General features: G+C 35.0%; 1 pseudogene; it reads right to left on the bottom strand.

Annotated features, from left to right (window-relative positions):
* Positions 1–17,399, bottom strand: part of LOC120225737 — a 119,337-nt pseudogene extending 101,938 nt beyond the window's left edge.
* Positions 17,400–23,688: the final 6,289 nt, after the last annotated feature.

Here is a 23,688-nt window from a genome sequence, read left to right as displayed (position 1 = left end):
AAAAAAAAACAAAAAAAAAGAGGAGTGAAGTGGATATTTCTATTTACATCTAAAGTGATGCAAGTTTATGGCAATCATAAAAACACAGTATACAGTGAAGCTGGTTGGCTAGTTTTTACATTCAGAATAGTGGTTATAAAAAAGTCAACATTTTATATACTGTTGTTTTGTCAAATGCAATTACACTGCATATATAGTACAACACAATACTCCCCTCTTTCCCCACACACATTTTATTACCTTCTAGTCTCAATCACATATCCCTCTGCAGAATTACCACTTAACGGTTTGTGTGGTTACTCTCAATCAATGATAACATGATTTTATACGTGCATAGTTTATCACATTACCTATGAATAAGAAAAATACATTAAAATATATACAAATAACTTTCCCTTTGACTTTTGTGCTAGAAATCACTTTAACTAATACTCCAGAAAAAAAATCCCCATATATGCTTTAACAATTGATTGGTTTATTTGTCAGTTCCTGTGAAAGAAAATTTAAGGATTTAGTCACAAGACTATTCTCCATAAAACTCTGTTTTCTAGGGGCACCTGGGTGGCTCAGTCAGTCAAAGTCTGACTCTTGATTTAGGCTTAGGTCATGATTTCACTGTTCGTGGGATGAGCCTCCAGTAGGCTCTGCCCTGACAGTGTGGAGCCTACTTGGTATGCTCTCTGCCTGTCTCTCTTTGCTCCTCCCCTGCTTGTTTGAGAGTGCTCTCACTATGGCACTCTCTCTCTCTCTCTCTCTCTCAAAATAAATAAACAGTAACAAAAATAATAAAATGTTTAAAAAAAGAAATGGAATCTCTACATCTATATAATTGCTTCCATTTATTTTACTTAAATGTGAATAGAAGCATTTTGAGTATGCAATTTCATAAATTTGGTAATATATTTCCTGAAAATAAAAATAAAAAGATATGGATAGAGAATGATGCTAGCTTTGCCTCTTGAGTTAGTATAATGTAAAATGCTCATTAACATAGTTAATTTATTTTCTTAAAAAATAAGGCCAGCAATCGATTGAGCCATGCTTAGTCTTCCTTAGAAGCAATTTACAGAAAGTTATGGAAAATACTTCTATGAGATTAAGACTAAATTATTTTCATGAGATGATGGCAAAAAATTTCATTTAAAATAGAAAAAATAGAAAACACCAGTTTAAAAAAATTAGCTATTTATTTATGGAAAAAGACTTAATTACAAATTTTTCCCCAAAGAAGCAATTTTAAAATTTGTGATCCCATTGTCTTAAAATCTTGCCTCTTCTAAGTAAGTGTCTCCTCTAATGTGATACTAGGTACTAGCTATTTATTTTCAGTGTGATTCAGGTTAGTAAATTACCACATAAGTGCTATTTCAACAATTAATAAATTCTTATCTATTCTTGCAATTTTCTACAATCCTGTTTAAAATATAATGATTCAACCAACAAAGATGTATCATGGACAGAACAAAAAATAAACAAAAGGATCCAAAGAGTTTCTATTGATCATAGAAAAGGTTAGCCATGGAGATTCTGCTCTGCTATTAGAGATTACCATTGACGGCAAAATCTTATATCCACTTTTCAACCTTATAGACCTTATATTTGACTTTTGATTATGGACCGCTAGATCATGACCTGAGCCGAAGTTGGACGCTCAACCAACTGAGCCACCCAGGTGCCCCTAGAAATATTCTTTAAAAATAGAACTTTTTAAGAAATAGAAAATTTTGGATTTATATTAAAGATAGATCTGGCTGCTTTTGTCATAGTTTTCAATAAGTCAGCCACAATTACTCAGTCCTTGAATAGGAATGTAGTGCACATGTTGTGTTCACAATTTTTGTGTTTCTAGAAGAAAAAGGTGCTTAACAGATGGAGCAATATTGAACTCTACACAGAGTTACATTCATCTTATGCACAAGTCCATGCAGCAAGCACGCCAACTTGACAGTTTAATTCCACATTAGGATAATGCTTGGAAAGGTAATCCTGTTCTCACTGCAGGATAAGTATGCCTGTATAGTAGCTTTGGCCTACAAAATTGTTAGCTGTAAATTCTGAGCTGGCGTTATGAGCTTCTTAACTTTTAAATCAGCCTCTTATTAGCATCCTATTGCCAACAGTAGGTTATTTTCTCTATAAACCCATCTAACCCATTATATTTTTATTTGTCAAATCACTTGGCAAATACACCCAAAGCAATGAAATCTGCGTTTCATTTGGATTATCTTATTCTAGACATACTAATCACGTGTGTGTAAACGACACAGAATGAGTTATAAATGGAACAATTCTGTTTATGAGGGCAGATTTTTAAAGGGGACCAGAAGAGTTTCAGTTTTGCTGTGTTTAAAGATAAAAACATCAACTGCTAATTTGCATGAAGATAAATGTTGACGGTATTTTATGAGGAAAGTCAAAAAAGAAATGAAAATACCTCTTTGCTTACTTAGTTTTAGAAACTAGCACTTAAGTCATTGTTCACCTGTATTTCGAGCTCATGAGTTCCCTTAATAGAGAGTTTATGTTCCGCCACGGTGGAGGGACCAGACGTGAGCACAGGAAGGTGAGCTCTGAGGATGCTTGAGAGTTGTCCTGCCTTTGTCACTTAAACATTGGATAGATGTCTGAAGTTGAAAGCTGACAAGTGTGAACTAAATTGTTTGAAGGGCCAAACATGGTTTTTTTTGAGCTCTTCATTTTCCAAATGGAGAAAAATTCGTCTTGGACCTTTAAGTCTTGGTTTGAATCTAATCTTGAAATCTACAGGTCCTGCCACCTCTTTCTGCTCGGAGTGTTGTCTCTAAAAAAAGGTTTGAAGACCTGTTATACTGTCCTGATTCCAACTGTAACTACCTCTTTGTGAGGTTATTTCTATTTTTTAAATTTCTCAGTGTCCTTCTGTTTTGTATTTTACTCTTTTTATTGGAATCAAGTTATCCATGGCCCATCTTCTTTTTTAACCTTTTAAAGAAATGTTTATTTATTTTGAGAGAGAGAGACAGAGCATGAGCAGGGGAGGGGCAGAGAGAGAGGGAGACACAGAATCTGAAGCAGGCTCCAGGCTCCGGGCTGTCAGCACAGAGCCCGATGCAGGGCTCTAACCAGTGAGCAAGATCATGACCTGAACCTAAGTTGGATGCTCAACCAACTGAGCCACCCAGGCACCCCTGGCTCATCTTTCTTCTATGTTATCCTTTTTAATTAATTAATTAATTAATTAATTAATTATATAGTTTGACACAACATCATCTCATTTATATCTGCTTATATGTATAATTTTTATTTTGACTATATTACATTTTTAAATCATTACACTAGTTTTTAGAACAATTTTCAGTTCATAGCAAAGTTGAGTGGAAAGCGCAGAATTCCCGTATACCTCTGCTCCTGCCCACACAAATTGATGATATTAATTTTTTTCTTGCTTTAATTAGATTTTTCAATGTAAGCATCATAGGATGTTGTTTTCTTATTTATATCAACAGAAGCAAGAAGGTTTATAATGATTATAACTATAAAGATTATCTACATTCATTCATAGCAGTCTTTGGGTAATGTCAACTTCAACGGGAGAAACAGCCTAGAGATCTAAAATAAGAAAAGATCTTTAGACTCTCTTACAACACAAGACAGTTTCATCATCTAATCAATGTCTTTCATAGCAGAAGGGAGAACGGCAGCATGTGTGATGTGCTTTTGCCAACCTCCACCTGTTATCTCAGTAATGAAGACCAGGTTTCCATATACATGCTTTGTGAGTCTTTTCACCCAATAGTTCCAACTTATAATAATATATTTTAGGAGATCTAAAAGACATGTTTTTCTCCATTACTAGGATTCTCCATTATAAAGCCTATACACTGTGATCTTATTTGAATAGTTATCTTTCCTGCTTTATCATTCTATGTGTGAATTTAGGTTATATAAAGGTCACCATCTCCATTCTGTATGATCATTAACAAGGAATAAATTGTGAAATGATAATATCATTAACAGTATTTAAAATTTAACATTTATAAGTTTTTTACAAACATGAATTCAATTAATCTTCATATTATCTGATAACAACCATTTTTATTCAAAAATGATGAAGGACCAGAATGATGAGTTTACTTACCACCTAACTAGTAAGTGATAGAGACAGGATTCAAATCCAAGATGTCTACCTCCAAAACTCATACTCCTAGCTTTATTATAAAACAGTCAGAGGTGGTAGGAAGGAGATAAGAGGCATCAACCCAGTGTTAAATCTTCCAATCTTCTAGAAGAAGACAGTCCATAACCAGATTTGTGGACCTTTTGTTATTTTAATATTTCTCCAATATGTTTATTTTTGATAATTTTTGTGTAATACATGTTCATGACAACTTAGGGTCCAAGAACAAATTCTCATTGAGACCTTGATATTTCTTCTTTTTTCATACTTTTTCTAGAGTCTGCACATTAATCAAATGTGTTATTTGTTTTAAATAATTTTGAGTACAACATACTGAATACAAACTCATTAAATAAATCAGCCCCTCATAAAATGTTTACTGCATTTATTTTTAATATTTTTATTTTATTTCGAGAGAGAGAGCACATGTGCATAAGTGTGCACAAGGGAGAGGTAGAGAGAGAGAGGGAGAGAGAGAGAATCCCTAGCAGGCTCCATGCTAATCCAGAGCTCAATCTTATGAACTGTGAGATCAAGAGTTGGACTCAACTAACTGAGCTACCCAGGCGTCTCACTGCAATTATTTTAGAATCTCCTTATAGGCAAGGTAAAAGAAGAACCCTCTCAGTATAAAAGTGTGTCAACTTTTTTCTCTTATTTTGAGAACCATAGGAAATTTTCTGTAATCCCAAAATTATAGTCAGGACATTTTTATTAACAAGTTAGTTTGAGTTTTGGTGAGTTAGGTTTCTGAACACACAAACAGAACAAAACAAAAGTAAAATTACATCCCTTACTAGTAAGGAAGACTTAAGTAGAATACTGAAAGTCTGGAAGAATAAGAGCCCAATTTCTATTAAATAAGATATTTTCAACATTGCCTACAAATTAGAATTTTTCTGGAATCTTTGTAGAAAATATACAGATGCACAGATTTTATCATAAGAAAATTTTATTTAAATGCTCTGTGATAAATAGAGCTTGAGCATTATTTTGTTATTAAACTGTTGCACATTTACCTTTTGATATAATGTACATATGACAAAATGCACTCATTTTATTATTACAAAAATTTTAATGTTTATTCATTTTTGAGAGACAGAGACAGAGTGTGAGTGGGGGAGGGGCAGAGAGAGGTAGACACATGATCGGAAGCAGGTTCCAGGCTCTGAGCTATCAGTACAGAGACCCATATGGGGTTCAAACTCATAGACCATGAGATCATGACCTGAGCCTAAGTCACATGCTCAACAGACTGGGCCACTCAGGTGTCCCAAAATGCACTCATTTTAAATGTTCAGTTCATATATTTTAAAAATGCTAATATTTGTATAACCACCACACATTAAAATGTATGGAATACTTCTATTTTCCAATATCTCCAAAATTTTCTTGTGCCCCTTTGTTCTAAATCTACCTTTGTACCCATCTTTGTACCCAGACAGACATCTGGTCTCTGACTCCAGAACATCATAGATTTGTTCATGTTCACTGTAGAATTTTTCTTGCCTGACCTAGAATTTCATATAAATAGAATTATACAATATCTGGTTTATTTGCATAGCAAATAAACACTTTTGAGATTTATTCATGTTGAATATATTCATAGTTTACTCTTTCTTACTGAACAATATTGTGGGTTTATATTAAATTTGTGCATGCATGTGTGTGTATATACACACACTTGTACATGTTTATTACATACACATAAACATACATATACATGCAAATGTATATAATATGTGTATATATCATATTATATATAATATATATGCCTATGCTTGTAAGTTTTTTAGTTCTTTTTAAAACCTTTGCTTACCCTGAATACTCTATGTTAGAAAAAATTTTGCTCATATTTCTTTCTGGAACTTATACAGCTTTCTTTTTTATGTTTAAGTGTATGACCAATTTAGCTAATAACTATTTGGAAAGAGGAAACAGTTAAAATACATTTTTTGGCTATATATTCCACTATTTCATCACTGTTTAGTAAAGATATTATTCTTTGCTCATGGCAGCATTGTCAAAAGTCATTTAACATGATCTGGGGAAAGGCTTCGTTTTTAGTGGATTGAGCAGAGAACAAAGTAGATTCTGTTGGAAGTAAATAGTGTATTTCTATACTCTTTGAATTGTTCCATTTGATCTATAAGTCTATCCTGTGAATACTATGTCACTTGATACTTTGAAAATAGGTCTTAAAATACATTAGTGTAATTCTTCCAACATTGTTCTATTTCAATTTTATTTTAGCTGTTCTAAGACTTTGTAGTTCCACACAAATTTAGAATCAGTCTGTCAACTTCTACCAAAACAAAACCAAAAAATGCCCCACAAACTTTTGAGGTGTTTTTGATTGGGATTATGCTCAATATATGAATCCATTTGGGATGAACCAAGAACTTTACAATATCATTAATTTTAATCCATGTAATTGGCATTTCTCTCCAAATTTTATGTCTTCTTAAATTACTGTCAGAAAAATTTTGTAATTATTAGTGTATTCGTTTTTCATGCATTGTGTTGAATTTATCCCAAAGTATTTTGTCTTTTTATGCTTTATAATGGTATTTTTATTTCATTTACTGATTCTTTCCCAGTGTGTGAGAAAGCAATTGATTTTTTTTTCTAAGTTTCTTTGGATATTCAATCAATGATAAAATCTTGCTTTCTGTGAAAGAAAATATTTTTACTTTCAATTTTTGCAATAGGCATGCTTTGAACTTACTTTTCTCTTTTGTTGCACTAGATAGAATCTCCAGAAAAATGTTAACATAGAAGTGGCAGAAGGGGCATCTTTGCCTTCCTCATCTTAGGGGGAAAGCAGTCGTTCATTCATCACTAAGGTAATAAAGTTAGAAGTAGGTTTTTCAAAGATGCCCATTATCAGAATGGAAAATTTCCCTTTTATTCTTGGCTGACAGACAATTGTTATGAATGGATGTTGAGTTTTGTTACTTGTTATTTCTCTACCAGATGAATGATCATATGTTTTTTCTGATTTATTCTATTAATATGATAAATAATGTATTTTTAATCTTGAAATGCTAAACCATACATACAGTTCTGGGGAGGGAGGATCTCAGTTCATGGTATGTTATTATTTTTATATATTACTCATACGCATTTCTGAACATTTCATTAAATATTTTTATGTCTTTTTTCATGATGGTCTCCTGAAATGCAATTTTCTCAACTCTGGGAGATGATCATGCTCTTATCTGGTTATGCCTCTTCTGCACTGGGACCCAGAAAATGCCACTGGCCAGAAAGCTTGGCACTGACAATAGAAATATTTAGTCCTGCTGAGATGATCTGGAATAGCTGTTTTAAATGGAATCAGTTATGTTTTTGATGTCTTATGCCTATAATCAAATCCACTTACTATGTCACTGGGCAACCAAGACCTAATTAAAAAGGCAGAATTTCATAAGAATGAGATCTCTATTTCCATTACACAGGACATTTTCAACACTGCCTACATATGCTGCAAAAAAATTCACAGTTGCTCAGGTTTCATCCCCAGGACTTTTGATTTAATTTTTATATCTTTCCTTAACTGAATATTTATTCTTTTTGCTTCTGTTTTTCTTTTTAATCTCTTCAAATGATTTTAATGGAAAGCCACGTATTGGGAATTTCTTGTTTAAGTCCAATGAGTTGCAATTACTTCTTACACAATACTGTCAGAGAGTTATCTTGTCCCTATGAAGGAGGTTAAATAATTTGCACAAGTTGATATATCAGTGGAGCTCCTGGGTGACTCCATCAGTTAAGCATCCGACTCTGGGTTTTGGTTCAGGTCATGATCTCATGATTCGAGAGACTGAGCCTTGTATCAGGCTCTGTGCTAAGATCACTAATCCTCCTTCGGATTCTCTCTCACCCTATCTCTCTGTCCCCCCCCCCCACTCTCTCTCTCTCACACACAAATAAATAAGTAAACAAAAAATAAAGTTCATGTTATCAAGTGAAGAGATAATCCTTATAATTTTCTGATCACCAATGTGGTTCTTTTATGACATGGTTGGTTAGGTGCAGCCAGAAGAAGAGACATGGGGGAGGCTCAGGAAACAACAAAGTTTATTATACCTAGAGGTTCTAGAGACAGGAGGCTCTGCACCACATTCAGAGACACATACAAAAAACACAAGGGTGGTTAGGAGATGAAAAACAGAAACAAGGGGAAAGTTTAGGCCATCGTTAAATTTATTCAGATTTCCATAGGAACGACAAGGCAAGCAGGTAGTATGAACACTTTAGGACTGGCTAGTTGGAATATATTTTGTGGATTTGAGGCTATAGGAGTGGTCCCCAGTTGCCTGGCACCTGGCCTGAGGAACATTAAGGCAGAGGATTATTGTGTCCTTGGGGTACAGAAGCCAAAAAATGGTCTATGGATTGATTAGTTTGCAGATTGCTACACACCAGTCTGGGCCTTCTGTCATCTCTAAGAATTGCCTAGCTCAAGGACGGGCCGTTTCCAACCCAGAAAGGGTTTTTAACAATGTGAAACTACTACAATATATAAAAAATTAAAAATATTTACAATACAACAACATTCCTGCTTTGTTTGTTTTGTTTTGTTTTGGGTTTTTTTGTTTTTGTTTTTACTCTGAACTGACGCCTTCTTGGGCCTATATTATGGTATTTTTTTCTTTTAGTCTAGTACCTTTTTTATTTTTAACACTCTTATTGATATTAACTAGATATCCTTTCAAAAGTGAAAAGTTGTAATTGATAACCCCAACACCTTACCATGTCCCTACTATTTACACAATATGATTCCTCTCAAATTTTCCTGAGAGTGACTTAAATCCCTTTATGTATAACTTAAAAGAACTATTTAATATTGTCAAAATAAATTTTTAGACCCAAGATGGAGCCTCTCCTGCCTGATGTTCCACATCAGGTAACTGAAACTTAGTTAACTTTTGTGTTTCTGTAAATGCTCTGCTTGACCAGAAATACGTCAGTCAGCTAGTCCTCAAATGCCAAGCCAACTCTGGGTCTACTCCCCAAACAATAGATATCTTCTATTTTCTCTTCTTCCTTATTCTTTATCATATAAAAACTTCTTGCCTTCCATCCCATGTTGCAATTCTCCAAAAGGAAACTGTTCACTTCATGAAATGTTACATGAAGTTTTTCTCTATCACAGAAACTGATTAAAGAAATCACTTTTTCACAGTTTTCGGCAATGAGGAAAAAGATCTGAAGCTGATTGCTAACAGCCTAGTAGACAACCAGACACACAGGCAAGGCATCAGCTAACTCTTTAAGCTCGTTGTTCCACTTGTGATTATTGAGTGCTGTAGATAAGTCACTCTCTAATCTAAACTTTGCTCTTTTGCTTTTAGCTCCATGATTCAACTAAATTTTATTTTATTTTTAATTTTTTTAAGTTTATTCATTTATTTTTGAAAGAAAGATAAAAGGCAGCACCTGGGTAGCTCAGTTGGTTGGGCGTCCGACTTCAGCTCAAGTCATAATCTCATGGTTTGTGGGTTTGAGCCCTGTGTCGGGCTCTGTGCTGACACATAGCTCAGAGCCTGGAGCCTGTTTCGGATTCTGTGTCTCCCTCTCTCTCTGTTGCTCCCCTGCTCACACTGTCTTTCTCTCTCAGAAATAAATAAAACATTACCAAAAAAATGAAAGAGAGAGAGAATGAGCAGAGGAGGGACAGAGAAAGAGAATGAGAGAGAGACAGAGAGACAGAGAGAGAATCCCAAGCAGGCTCTGCACTATCTTGAGCCAAAACCAAGGGTTGGATACTTAACCAACTGAGCCATCCAGATGCCCTTGAAATACATTTTATATAAAAAGCAACATTTATGCATAACATGGGGTCTGGGAAATGTTCTGGGATTTGTTAAACTTCCCCAAAAATGTCCTAGGGAAATTATGTTAGGAATCTGTATCTGGAGGCAATGCTGTCAGACTTCCAAAGCCTTGAGGTACATCCATAGCATAAGCTGCAGACTTGGGGAAATAAACTAAGATAAGAAATACAGGCTGTTTGGACCATCAGAATAAAAACTGAGTGTGAAGGTCAGACTATTAAAAGCCATTAGGGTGTCTGCCACTAAAGGAATAAAGGAACCTTCTCCTGAAAGATATAATAAATGTACTGCTAATGGGAACCTTGGAAGCCAAAGCCACAAAACTGGTGAGCATGGGTTGAGCACTTAAAAGCTATTAGTGTGCTCTCCACCTAACTCTAAGACTCTTGTGATAAGATAAGTTGGTTATGAAATGGGTTAGATTGACAGTAGACCACTCATCAACCTCAAAAAAATTTACATTTAACAAGGTACATTATAAAACACCACAAAATCCTCAACCCAGGAGCACAGCCTTCTTAGGTATTAATTTGGCTCTGAGAGACCTAAGACTTAGCTAAGAAATGAAATCATTAGGTTTCAAAGAATTGAACCCACTACCTTCCAGCACATCTGTTTATTTTATGTCTCAGAACTGTGGTCTTAGAAACTTGAGATACCCAAAAATGGCAAAATCTCACTAAGACCATCTAAAATTACTATGGTCATCATGGGGAATGTTCCAGTTAGATAAGAGTATTCATTTAAGAGCAAGGATTCCCAAATCAAACACACTGAATGGGATACCTATTTTAATTGGCATGCAGAATCCTCCAAAGGGATTCAAAAGTCTAAAATAGCTTCATTGAAAGATTCATTGCCAAAGGCTAATGAAAAATTAAACACATAGGAGGTATACCTAAAAGAAAAGAACTAAGACTGATATGACTTCTACTACTTCTCTCTATCCTCCTTTAAGTGAGTATTTAGTCTACTAATCCTCTGTCTGAATTGCCTTTCTACTCTGAAAAGACTATGAGACTATTTAAACAAAAGTCAGTCTTCTATACCAACATCCCTATATCTACCCTTGAAGGAGGGCCCCCGTGTTGGCCCCTCCCAGTATTGTTGGGACTCTGGGGGATTTTCTGTAAACTGCTATTAGTTATTATCTTAATCAAGGGAAACTAATAGTACAATTGGAGCAAAATATTGTCAAATTCTGATAGATACCAGAGCTACTCTCTCTCTACTTTAAAGCTACTTGCTCCAGAGCCTGTAGGTGAGATGTTGGAAAGATTGGCAGAACCCAGCACAGGGTGATACTTCTTACCAGACTCAGCGAGTCCTGATCTCTGTATTGTCCAGCCAAGAGAGGAAGGTAAAATTTCACATTCCCCCTTACTAGTTATCAAACCCTTTCTCTCCCAATGGCAATTATTGCCTTCTTGTTTGTCTTGTTCTATGTTCTCAGAACTGGGCTTGGTTTTCTGCCTGTATGGGACATGGAGGCTGTACGTTCTTATATATACAGACAACTCAACCATCAGGTTGGGAGTCTAAAAATATGGCTAGATACAAATGTGGGTTATACCTCATTTTTGGCTAGCTATGACTGGACAGAAATGTGAAACGCACTATATTTGCAGGTAGGGTCCTACTAACTATTGCCAGCTTTCAGGGAATTGTCTTAATATGATGGGAAAAATAAGATAAAATAAGCAGAGAGGGAAATATTGGGACCTTAGATCCCTGGGTGGGGAACAACACATATTTTCGAACAATGTTGGAACATCTGATCATAGCAAACCCCCTCAGGCCTAACGTTTCTCTTAAGAATGTAACAGACACCACCTACTCCTCTTCAGGAATTTAACAAAAGACCTGAATATAAATAAGTTGACCATAAAACATATGACCCACAAGGAACACTATGGCCATAGACTACCTGTCATACAATAGAAATGAACCAGTCAGAAAGGAATGACCAGGCATTTAGAGTTACCTAAGCAATAAGGATAGAAGTTTAGAAGGAGGGGGAATGGAAGTGGGAGGGCAGACCAGAAGGGTATAAAAGGAAGGCCCTTGTCTATAGCCCAAAGCATTCACTTTTGAATGTCTCCTCTCTGCAAAGAGAGCTTTCATAATATTATTACTTTCTTTTTTTTGCTTAAGTTTTATTTTTTTATTTTGAGAAAGTACGCAAGCAGGGGAGGGACAAAAAGAGAGGGAGAGATTCCCAAGTGGGCTCCAATCTGAACGATGAGATCATGACCTGAGCTGAAGTCAAGAGTCAAATGTTTAACTTACTGAGCTACCAAGGTGCCCCTATTCTTACTGATCTTATATTCTAATAATCTTTTGCCTCTGCTTCCTTTATTTTGTGTATACCTTTTCATTCTTTGAAGCAGGAGACAACGAACCTCAGATTTTGAGGTCAAGAATCTTGCAATATTTAATCTTGGGTAAGTAACATCTTTTATACCTTCTTTGGGGATGTCTCTTGGATCCATGAGATTGAGCAATACTGCCAGGAATATTTATTGTGTGTCCCAGCTGAAAATTGACAAGATATTTGAAAGGGTATTTTATGGCTAAAAATATGGCTAAAAATATTCAAAGTCTGATAGAAACTTTTTTTTTAAGACCTTTTCTCCCAAGCTCAATAAGACTATGTACTCCGAAAGAAAGAAAAACATTCCAAAGATAGAGGTCTATCTAAATCTATTACACTGGAACTTTTTGACCTCTATCTTAGCTGAAGATTTTATCCCTAATATAAAGAAACAAATTGTAAATAATGTAGTTGTATGAGTGGGTTAGCCCCTTGATACCATTCAGGTTGCAATCTAATTTTTTGAGGAATTAATGAAAACAAGTGTCCTACAAATTGAGGACAACCTGTACAATTTATCTTACAAATTGTGGAAAGCTCACCTATTCTTCTATCAATCCCAGAACCTTTCCTATTAATCTCAAAAGGCTTGTAGGCACTGTAAAAATCTGGATTTAGGAAACAAAATTCCTTCAGAGGAACTTTGCACTTTTCCTCTGTGCCTTTGAGATGTAAATGCCTTCTTGGGCTTCTCTAGGAACTGAGGGCCATCTCTTTGAAGTGCAAATTTCAGGGAGGTAATTCTTACCAGAAGGAAAAAAGAAAAAAAGAAGGAAGGAAAAAGCTATTTGGAAACCAGATGACTGAAAAATCTTAAGAGTCTTTCCATAAATAGAAATAAAAAGTTTAAGCAGGTAATCTTAACGCATTCTCTCTGACATAAACACAATTTAGGTACAACTGTTTTTTTATAAACTAGTGAGCTTTGCATTTTCATTCTAATGACTAAACTTTTTTTTCAACATTTATTTATTTTTGAGAGACAGAGTGTGAGCAGGGGAGGGGCAGAGAGAGAGGGAGACACAGAATCTGAAGCAGGATCGAAGCTCTGAGCTGTGAGCACAGAGCAACATGTGGGTCTTGATCCCACGAACTGTGAGATCATGACCTGAGTCGAAGTGGACATTCAGCCGACTGAACTACCCAGGTGCCCCAATGACTAAAATTTTAAAACAGGCTATAAGATCTCTGTGTGTTGGTTTAATTATAACAGGCATGTCTTTAGAGACATCAGCTTTGAATATAATACTTTTTATTCTACCTAAGTTTACTAAAAGTCAAATAAACTCATGTTATGTGTGTTACAGAATTTGTCAGCAAGAAAGACAATTTAAGATGTTGGTTAGCTATTTAATGTCTAATGAATTATCTACACATAATCATTAATAAGTAAATTAAATAGATGTAAGTGAAAGTGGACTTTTAAACAATAATTAAGATTCACGGTAAGTCTGTTTAAAAATCATTTCCAAAATCTTTTTGGCAACTTGTAACCTTAAAGTTATGCTGAAATAAATTCAAAATAAATATTCATTGAATATTTAGATCATTTCCAAATAAAATACTGAAATATTAATTACAGAACATAAGTTTATCCTCTTTTTGTTTTTTTCACAGAGGAAATAGAGATATTTGGGTCCACAAGTAAACGTGTTTTGTGCCACATTGAAAAATTTACTCTGAGGAAAATATATTTCTCTGAGGAAAATGTATTTCTAGAAACTATGAAACATTTATAGTTTGTCAATGTTAACACAACAGTCTACAAATTGCTTACTTCTTCATTTTCACTAGTAATTAAGGAGTCTAAGGGTTAAGAATTCTAAATAGCATATGGAATTAAAACACTTTCCTTAGAAATAGTAAGGGAAAGATCTGTATGCAAGGAAAGTAGGATGTGTATTTGGTAAGAAAAGATATGAAGTATGGAGCTGTGTTTTTGTTAAGGGAAAGTGAATAATTTTGTCCTAAGCAAAAATAACTGATTATTTGAGAAAAAGGAAAAGAGAGGGAAAAAAATAGGACAAGAACTAAATGGATATAAACAGCTATAGAAGTTGTGGAAAAATAATCTTGAGAAACGAATTTCTTTTGTGGTCAAGCTGGCTTGAATGTTGTAATGGAATTATTTAAGTGTTTTTTCCAATGTGTTTTAATATCAAAAGTACACTGGTTAAAAATTAGTATTTGTTTTTTCCCCTTTGTTAAAAACCAGAGTTTTCTTATTATTGGTCTTCTCTTAATAAGAAATTGTAAACAAAGGTTTTTCTTTACCATTTAAGTAATCTGTCTCGAAAGCAGAAGTTTTGTATTTTACTGAAATTTACTGTGCTTCATATTGTCTTTTTTTTTTAATGTTTATTTATTTTTGAGAGAGAGAGAGAGAGAGAGACAGAATCTGAAATAGCCTCCAGGTTCGAAGCTGTCAGCTCTAAGCCTGATGCAGGGCTTGAACTCTGAATGACAAGATCATGACCTGAGCCAAAGTCGAATGCTTAACCAACTGAGCCACACAGGTGTCCCTTCATGTTGTCTTTATCAGGTTTTGATTACTTAAGAAAACTACGTCCTCTCAATTTTAAGAGAGCTAAGATTTTTTATGACTGTGCAACTTTCTATATTTGCCTTTGAAGACTTTAATTGGTTAAATCTATATTTTTAACAAACTTCTCAAAAATCAAATTCTAAATGAAGTTTTTTTACTTTAACTTTGGGATTTTTCCAAGGAGTCCTTGGAACATCACAAAAGATTTGTTCCCTCTCCTTATAAAAAGAGAAATATTAAACTGAATAGGCTTATTTTGTATGTTCAATTACATGGAAAGCATTGTCAAATAAGAGGTAAAGTTTAAACTTCTTAGATTATATTTGTATAAGTTTATGTTATTAATACCGGTGTTCTCGAAATTGTATAATATTCTTAGAAATTCAGGATGTTCTAATATAATGCTCTCAGTCGTAATCACAGTTATCACCTTAAAATGTTATATATCCCAGAAATAACCAAATTTTCTTGTCATTTCCATTATAATGAACTCTCATCAGATCTTTAACCATGGGCATTTGCATATTTCATAACTGAAGAAGGTTCCAGCTGATACCTGGTCTTTTGTAAATGCCAGTGACCTCCAAATTAAATTCACCAGGGAGAGAAATAAGAAATCAGAGTAGACTGCTTCCTCCTAAGACATCATATCAAGAATACACATTTTCATTCCTCCTTCTCTCTCTGACCATTCTTTTATTTTAATACTTACACTATGAAGTTCTTTGTGATCTTTTGTTCATGTTTTTCCTTGCCCTTGTGTAAAGAGATAATGCTATTTTTGTTATATATCAGACCATTGCAAAATGGCCTAATCTCCAACCAACTGTTAAGTTTGCTATGATCTGGTGATCCTATTCTTCTTTCTTTGGATTAAAAGCTTCTCCCTTATTTCCAGTGTCTGGAACAAGCGATACGGATAAATATTTCTGGGGAAATGGAGAGCCAGGTACACAAAACACATAAACAGGCCAAGTGGCTTAGTAAAGTATTCCCTTCTTTGGGACAATTTCTTGACTGATTTGATTCTAGCTGGTTTGGGTCAGAGGGACACTGGCACAGGAGTGCTCTCCAAACCATGAGTGTTGCTTTGTTTTTAATAATTATTATTGTCCTCCTAATAGTCAGTGTTCTCTCAAAAAGTTTTAAACGCAGGTGGACAGCATTTGGCCACTGACAAATGGTCATTGCAATGAAAAGAAAACAGAAAAATACATCCAACTCTAAGAATTGAAGCCTGCAATGGCCTCTTGTTAAAACTGCATTAAGACCTAAAGAAGCAATGGTCATTGTCACCCTAAGACTGACATTTTTGACCAAATCTCCTAAATGGTTAAGATAATAATCAAAAGGGAGAACTGTTGAAATAAATTTCTAGGCTCAACTTGGAGATGCTCCTGCCCAGAGTGCCACATCAGCAAGCTGAAATTTAGATAATTTCATGTTCCTTTAAATGTTCCACTTGACCAGAAACTCCATTTGCCTTTAGCCAATCCCCAAATACCAAGCCAATTCTGGGCCTTTTCACCTCAAACAAGGTTGGCTGTGCAGCCCCTCCCAACTAGATATTTTTTGTTTTTCTCTTTCTTGTTCGTTATTCTTTCTCCTAGGAAAGGTTCTTTGGCTTCATTTTGCAGTTCTACAAAAAGACCTTGTTTACCTCATGAAATGTTAAATAAAGTTTGTATCACCCAAATTGTCTTCTTTAATAATCGAATATTAACTACTGGTGGCTCAGTGTTTTGAGTGTCCTACTCTCGATCTCAGCTCAGGTAATGATCTCATAGTTCGTTAGACGGAGCCCCATGCTACCAGCATGGAGCCTGCGTGAGATTCTCTCTCTTTCTCTCTCTCTCTCTCTCTGCCCTTCCCCCACTCATTCACTCTAGGTTTCTCTCTCTCAAAATAAATAAACATTAAAAAAATATTAACTATTATAAAACTAAATTCATTGTTATCTTAATTTTAATAAAATGGCCTCATGGCAAAGTCTATAGGTCAGAAACTTTTCTTACAAGGAACAAAAACTAATTCCCAATGATTTAAGAAGAAAAATCCATTTTTGTTGACAGAATATTGACTGACTCGCAGAATCAATGGATGGGGTAGAAAAGTTAGGCTCAGGGGGTGCCTGGGTGGCTCAACTAGTTAAACATTCAATTGTGGCTTAGGTCATGGTCTTGTAGTCTGTGAGTTCAAACTTCATGTCAGGCTCTGTGTTGACAGCTCAGAGCCTGGAGCCTGCTTTGGATTCTGTGTCTCCCTTTCTCTCTGCCCCTCCCCTGCTCATTCTCTCTCTCTCTCTTTCTCAAAAATATGTAAAGATTTTAAAAAATTTAAAAAAAGAAAAGTTAGGCTCAGAAAATAGGCACCTACCAAAGGAGACTCGGATTCCAGTATCACAACTGCACTGGTGCCATAGAAACTGTCTGAATAAGGAAAATACCTCTGCTGTTGGACACTGGAGAGTAATGTTGCCATCTAGGCCCTTGCTATACCTGGGAAGTATTCTGACAATTGTCTTTTCATCTAGATATTGTTTTTTCTGCCGTGGTCACCACATGCCTGATTAATTTTTCATTGTTCCTGCGGCAGACACTTATGATTGCTTCAGACAGGTCCAGCTCAATCAGAGGCAAATGCCTAAGCCCAAGTAGACAGGGAAAGTAAGACCTGTGCTGTACAGTGTTTCTGCTACAATGGTGAATCCTTCTAACACCGAGTAGAGGATCAGGTATTGGTTTGGAGTGAAAAATGTAAACCTCACTTTCATCAATCTTGGCTGACTTCTGTGAAGGAAAGAAGTCCAGGTAAATGTGTCAGTTTGTCATCCTCACTACTATGGTTCCTCATTCAACAATGTAGCACATGGGGACCATGGCCTATTTTAGATAAGAAATCAATTTTAATGAACCTTTTTTCTAGGTCCTGTCAAAAGTTCAGTTCAAAGAAGTGACATAAAGGAAATCTTCTAATTTATTCTGAATTGTATTCCACCTCCATGTAATCAAAATTGTATCTTTGAAATCACTTTATTCTTTGATAGTATACATATTCTAACTGTGTTAGTTTTGTCTTCTCAGAACCATGATAATAGTGTTGTGTCTTATTTTCCGCCTTTTACTTTTGTTTCAAAAAATGTTATGAAAATTATGATATATTTTTGTATTGGTTGCAAAAATAGTATTTAGGAATTTTTCATGATATCAAATCTTAAGAACCATTTAAATTTTTGTGGGGATGAGACGTTAAATAATTCAGTGTAATAAAACTAATTTCATTAGGAATGTGTATCATACCGCATCTTAAATAATTTTGTGAGAAATCTCAGATTCAAGTATAAAGAAGGAACATATTACTGTGTTTGTGTTTCTAACCACTTGTTTCTAACCACTTGTCATTATTTTAATCATACTCCAAAGATGCATGAGTTAACTCAAAGAATTGATATGAATTGTGATGTGTATGTGTTCCTCATGAACCACTAAAATCCTCTAAAGATATGTGCATTAACATAGATGCCTAAAATATTCAGATGAGACAAGAATAAAATAACAAATAATAAACTGTGGAATTTATTTACAATACCAAAAACAATTAGGGTTTGCAATGTTTAATGAAAACTTAAAATTGGGACTTTAACATTGTAATTGCAGGAGTTTGTTAATAAAGATATTAAAAATATTAAATCAACCAAATTGGTATAAAGTAAAAACTGTTAGAAATCCCTCTCAGAGATAAATATTATTAACTTTCATCAATAAATATTATTAACTTTCATCTATCTATCTATCCTTAGCTCTTAACAGATGTTTATATTAGAAATTTAGTTTTTTTATATAATCTAATTTTGTTTTATTATGTGTATTAAGAATATTATTAGCTGTCCTGATATACAATAATTCTTGATTTCTTATTCTAATTTTTCCAATAAATTTAAGCTCTGATTAATAAATCTAATATACCTATGAGAATAGGTACTTTCAAGAATTGTTTGAATTTTCCAGTAAAAGAACCATTCTCTTTAGAAGCTTGATCATAATTTTTATTGCTTTACATTACGTTGAATTTTCTTCAGTAGTAATATATTGTCTCTTACTATGTATAAGCAATAAACTATTAATATTTTAATAAAGGCGATGGTATACAATGTTGATAGAGTTATTTAAAATATACATGCATCATGAAAGGACAGATAGAAGTGATAAAAATTAGAAACACATGGCAAAAGAAATATCAACAATTGTTAGTTAAAATTCAAATGGTAGATTCATCATTCCACGATAACTGAGATATCTGAAAGAACAACCATGCAGTTTTGGTAGATTTTATAAATCTCTATGGTTGCTCAAAACACAAAAATAGTCACAATTTTTGAGCTGATAGCATATCTGTGAAATTGTCGTTTCTATTTCTAATAAACTTGGACTTATAAGACTGAAGCAGAGTAAACTTGAAGAGCAGGCTAGACTCTACTATTGAGGTTGATTTTGTATTTATAATAGCTGCTGCACTGCTTCAGAATCTGTCTTATCATCCCTGGAATTTGTGAGCAGCCTAGACTCTTTCACCTGAGAGAGCCACTGGTCTCTTCATTTGGATTCATCAAAAGAGAATAGTGCTTACTGAAAGAAATGCATTAAAAGGATGCATGAATGAAAGACTGACCTCCCCCTTTCCCACACTTCTACTTCTACTTCATCTGTTCTCCAAAGAGAGCCCTTGTTCTTATGCTAAAGAAGAGTTTAAAAGCAATTTTGATAAAGCAGTTTCTCTGAATGAGTTTGTGCCTTCTTGGTGAAACCCACTTAAAACTAATTCACTCTCAAATTGAGAAGCTTACAAAGAATTAAGAAAACTATGACTGCCCATCACTCAGTTCTAGGTAGGAATTAAAAAGAAATAGGGAAGCCTAGAGAATTTTTGGTCCTCTTGTGAATTAAAATCACCTTGTAACATTTGAAAGCATTTTACCTAACTTTAAGATTGTATTCAATTTGTATTTTAATCTAATGAATTTTCCTCTTATCAAAACATTTACTCAATATAAATTCTTGATTGAGAGCTTCAATAATTAGATCAGGATACTAAAACTTGCATTAAATAACACTTGCATTTTAGTTATTTTCTTCTGAGTGGACATATGATATATAATTTGTATAAATTACCTAGCACAAATCCAGATTTATGATTCCATAGGCTAAATACTATTTCCCTTCCTGTTTTTCTATTTCCTTTAAGTAAAATAAACTTCTTATAAGTTATCATAAGTATTACAGCAAACATTATGCATTGTTAATGAATTTACTCCCTTTATATGATGGGTCAAAGATAATTTATTATTTTTTTAAAAATTTCTTTCTTTATGAGAGAGAGAGACAGAGCATGAACATGGAGGGGCAGAGAGAGAGGAAGACATAGAAATCGAAGCAGGCTTCAGGCTCCGAGCTGTCAGCACAGATCCTGATACAGGGCTCAAACCCACAAATCATAAGACCCCAACCTGAGCCAAAGTCAGATGCCCAACTGACTTAGCCACCGAAGTGCCCCACAGATGCTTTATTAGATATTGCTGCTATTTCTTCTTAGAACCAACAGAAGAAAGTGAGTGAAAGAGAGGAAGAAAGAAGGAAGGACAGGAAGGAAAAGCCATATTGACACAATACTGTTATTTTTTTAAATGTGGTGTCTAAATTTGTTTGAAGTTTATTTACTTTTGAGAGAGAGAGAGAGAGAGAGAGAGAGAGAGAGAGGGACTCTGCACATATGAGTGGGGTAGGGACAGAGAGAAAAGAAGAGAGAAAAATCCCAAGTAGGCCCCACACTGTCAGCACTGAGCCTGATGGGGGGGGGGGTCTATCTCACAAGCCATGAGATCATGACCTGAACTGAAATCCAGAGTCAGATGCTTAACTGACTGAACCACCCAGGCACCTCACTTTAATGTTGTTTAAATAAACAGTGAATTTCTCTACTTGGATGAATTTTAGGCTTTCTACAGTAGGCTTCCAAATAGGTTAAAATTAAGAAAGGACCATTATATTATCAAAACATGAAAGAAAATATGAGGGACTAAAAAGACATCATGGAGTCCTTTCAAAAAGGTGTTTGTGTTGTTCTAGGATTAGCTGTCAATTAAGACCAGCTATCCATTTCTCTTCTCAAGATTGCCAAGGAAGATGGTGTTTACTCTCAGCTGTTGTTGACATTACTGTGACATTCATTGAATCCCGAGGGGCGAGACTGATGAACTGGCTGACTAAATTGTTATTCTTTTCATTATTTAATAACTTCTGTGTGGAGTGTTCTGATCAGATATGAGCCATCAAATGTGAGGCATCCCAACTGAATAGAGACTGGTGGTGCAGGAAGTGTAAGAATTCACCCAGGACAGAACAAAAAAGATAGAAATGCATTGAATACACAACAAGGGAGTGGCGGGCAGGACAGCAAAAGAGAGACTGTATGAGACTGGGTTGTGTGAGGGGACACAGGTATAGGGTTGAGTGAAAATAAGGGAAAGTATGGAATTTTTCCTTTTTTGATAATCTTAGGCACTGTGCCTGGTTATAATTTGTCAATTAGCGCTTATGGTTATTTACAGGTGGGTTATTTAATGAGCCAGTTTGCTATCAGCTCAGTGGTCTCTGTGGGCCCTTTTGCCTTGATCAAGTATCCATTGTTCAAGTTTGTTGCCTAAGAGTGGCCTCTACATTCTGCACATCCATTCTCATGTTCCCCTGAGCTTAGAAAACATTCATGGTACTAGTTGTCCTGACAAATGTCTGAAAGATTTGCATCCTGTTAGGATCAAGCATCTTAGATTTACCTGTTCAGTGCTAATTTTTCTGATTATAAAGAGTTCACATTGTTTTCTGATGAGCTGGATGGCAACATGACATAATAAAGCCAATAGAAGATAGAAGAACCCAGAACGAAGCTGAAGACTTGGGAGGCTCAGAAGTTGAGCATCCGTGGGCACCATAATATTTTCATTGTGTTAGAGATGGGCAGATTATCTGATATAAGGAGTCTTTAGATTCAGTCTTCATTCCAGCAAATTTCCAGTGTGGTTCTTGAAGTCTGAGTTTGTGGATAAGCTGCTGAAACATTATAGTCTGTATAGGAAAATCACTGAAATTTTTACAGTGTTGAAGTGTTCCTCAGAGTAAAATATAGGTAGTTATCCAACTCATCTTTACGATCATCAGTTTGGGATTATCAGTTCATCCATATTAATTCAAAAAGTGTATGAGATGCAGAATCAGTAGAGAAACCAAATAAGGTGTCTAATGATAAATGTAAGTTACTGTTCAATTTTCTTCAAATTGTCATGTAAGATGTTAAAAATCTTTATTTATTTAATCTGTTAGGCAATTAAATGTTCCTGTAATTTAGTAAGAAGGACAATTAACAAGAAAGTATCCAAACTTGAATGTAAAATTGGTGACCTAAAAGCAACATTTTATGACTAACGACTTGGCACAGTCCAAGTATTTTCTAGCTAATTACCTGGTAGATTTTAAAATGCAGGTTCAGGAGTGAATTACCATAATTGCACTACAGTTAATATTCCACAGTCTTTCAAATTTTAATCAGTTCATTATTATTATTTTTTAAATTTCCACAATTAGTTTGAGAGCCCACAGTATATCAATGTATATTTAGTGCAGCTAGTCGGAACACAGACTGAATGAAGTCAGATATCCTGCTCTCAGGAAAATAGTTTTTTCTTGGGCAACACCGATCGTCAGGGAGACAGGGTAAGGAAATGAATGGACTTCTGAAAATCCACCAGAGAGCGCATTGTGTATTGTAGGTGTTGTGTCCGTGTTATGATCTTTGTTGACAAAGGACACATTATAATTAGAATCAAAACGGTTTTGATTTGTTCCGTAACTCCACAAATTAGTTACTATAGGCATACGTCATTTTATTGTGCTTTGCTTTATTGTGCTTCACAGATAACTGCGCTTTTACAAACTGAAGGCTTGTGGTAACCCTGAGTTGCACAATTTCTTGGCACCATTTTTCCAACCGCATTTGTTCCCTTCATGTCTCTGTGTCATGTTAACAAAAAACACTCTGGAACGTGAGGATTTGGTCAGAGACAAGGAAAAGCTTCATTGCCATTCAGTTTGCAAACCTGGGAGAGACAGAGTGGCTATAAACGGGAAGCATGCTCTGATGGGGGAAGATTAGGCTTGGGGTTAAACAGACAAAAAACCGCAAGTTTTGTGCCCTTTGTGGAGACTGGTCAGAGTCAAGTCCCAAGCTGTGAGTTTCAGGTACAGGGTGGCAAGTAGCACCCAGTCCTAATATTTCTGGTAGCAGTTGTAGGAGATTGTGGCTGTTAGAGACTATGACAGGTTAGACTGCAGGGGTCTTTTGGCAAATGTTACTGAGTTTTATGCAAGCATGGCACCCCAGGGTGTGTAAACTGGTTTTGTTCTTCATGGCCATTAGGCCTGATTAAAATTTTACTTTTTCTCCCCCAATGTGAGGGAAACCATCTTTTCTGTCAGCTATTACTCTCTAGTTAGAGGGGCCTTTTTTCAGACGTACATTCTGGTAATTCTCACAGTATTTCAAACTTTTTCATTATTATTATATTTGTTACAGTGATCTGTGATCAGTGATTATGACTTGCTGAAATCTCAGATAATGTTTAGCATTTTATAACAATAAAGCATTTTTTAAATGTTTATTTATTTTTGAAAGCAGAAGGAGAGGCAAAAAAGAGGGAGTCAGAGGATCTGAAGCGGGTTCT

The sequence above is a fragment of the Hyaena hyaena genome, unplaced genomic scaffold (genome assembly GCF_003009895.1).
Source record: "Hyaena hyaena isolate Hyena2069 unplaced genomic scaffold, ASM300989v1 scaffold_1497, whole genome shotgun sequence".
In the NCBI taxonomy this organism is placed as follows: domain Eukaryota; kingdom Metazoa; phylum Chordata; class Mammalia; order Carnivora; family Hyaenidae; genus Hyaena; species Hyaena hyaena.
The sequence above is the reverse complement of the archived record's forward strand: the minus strand, read 5'-3'. Positions and strand labels throughout refer to the sequence as shown.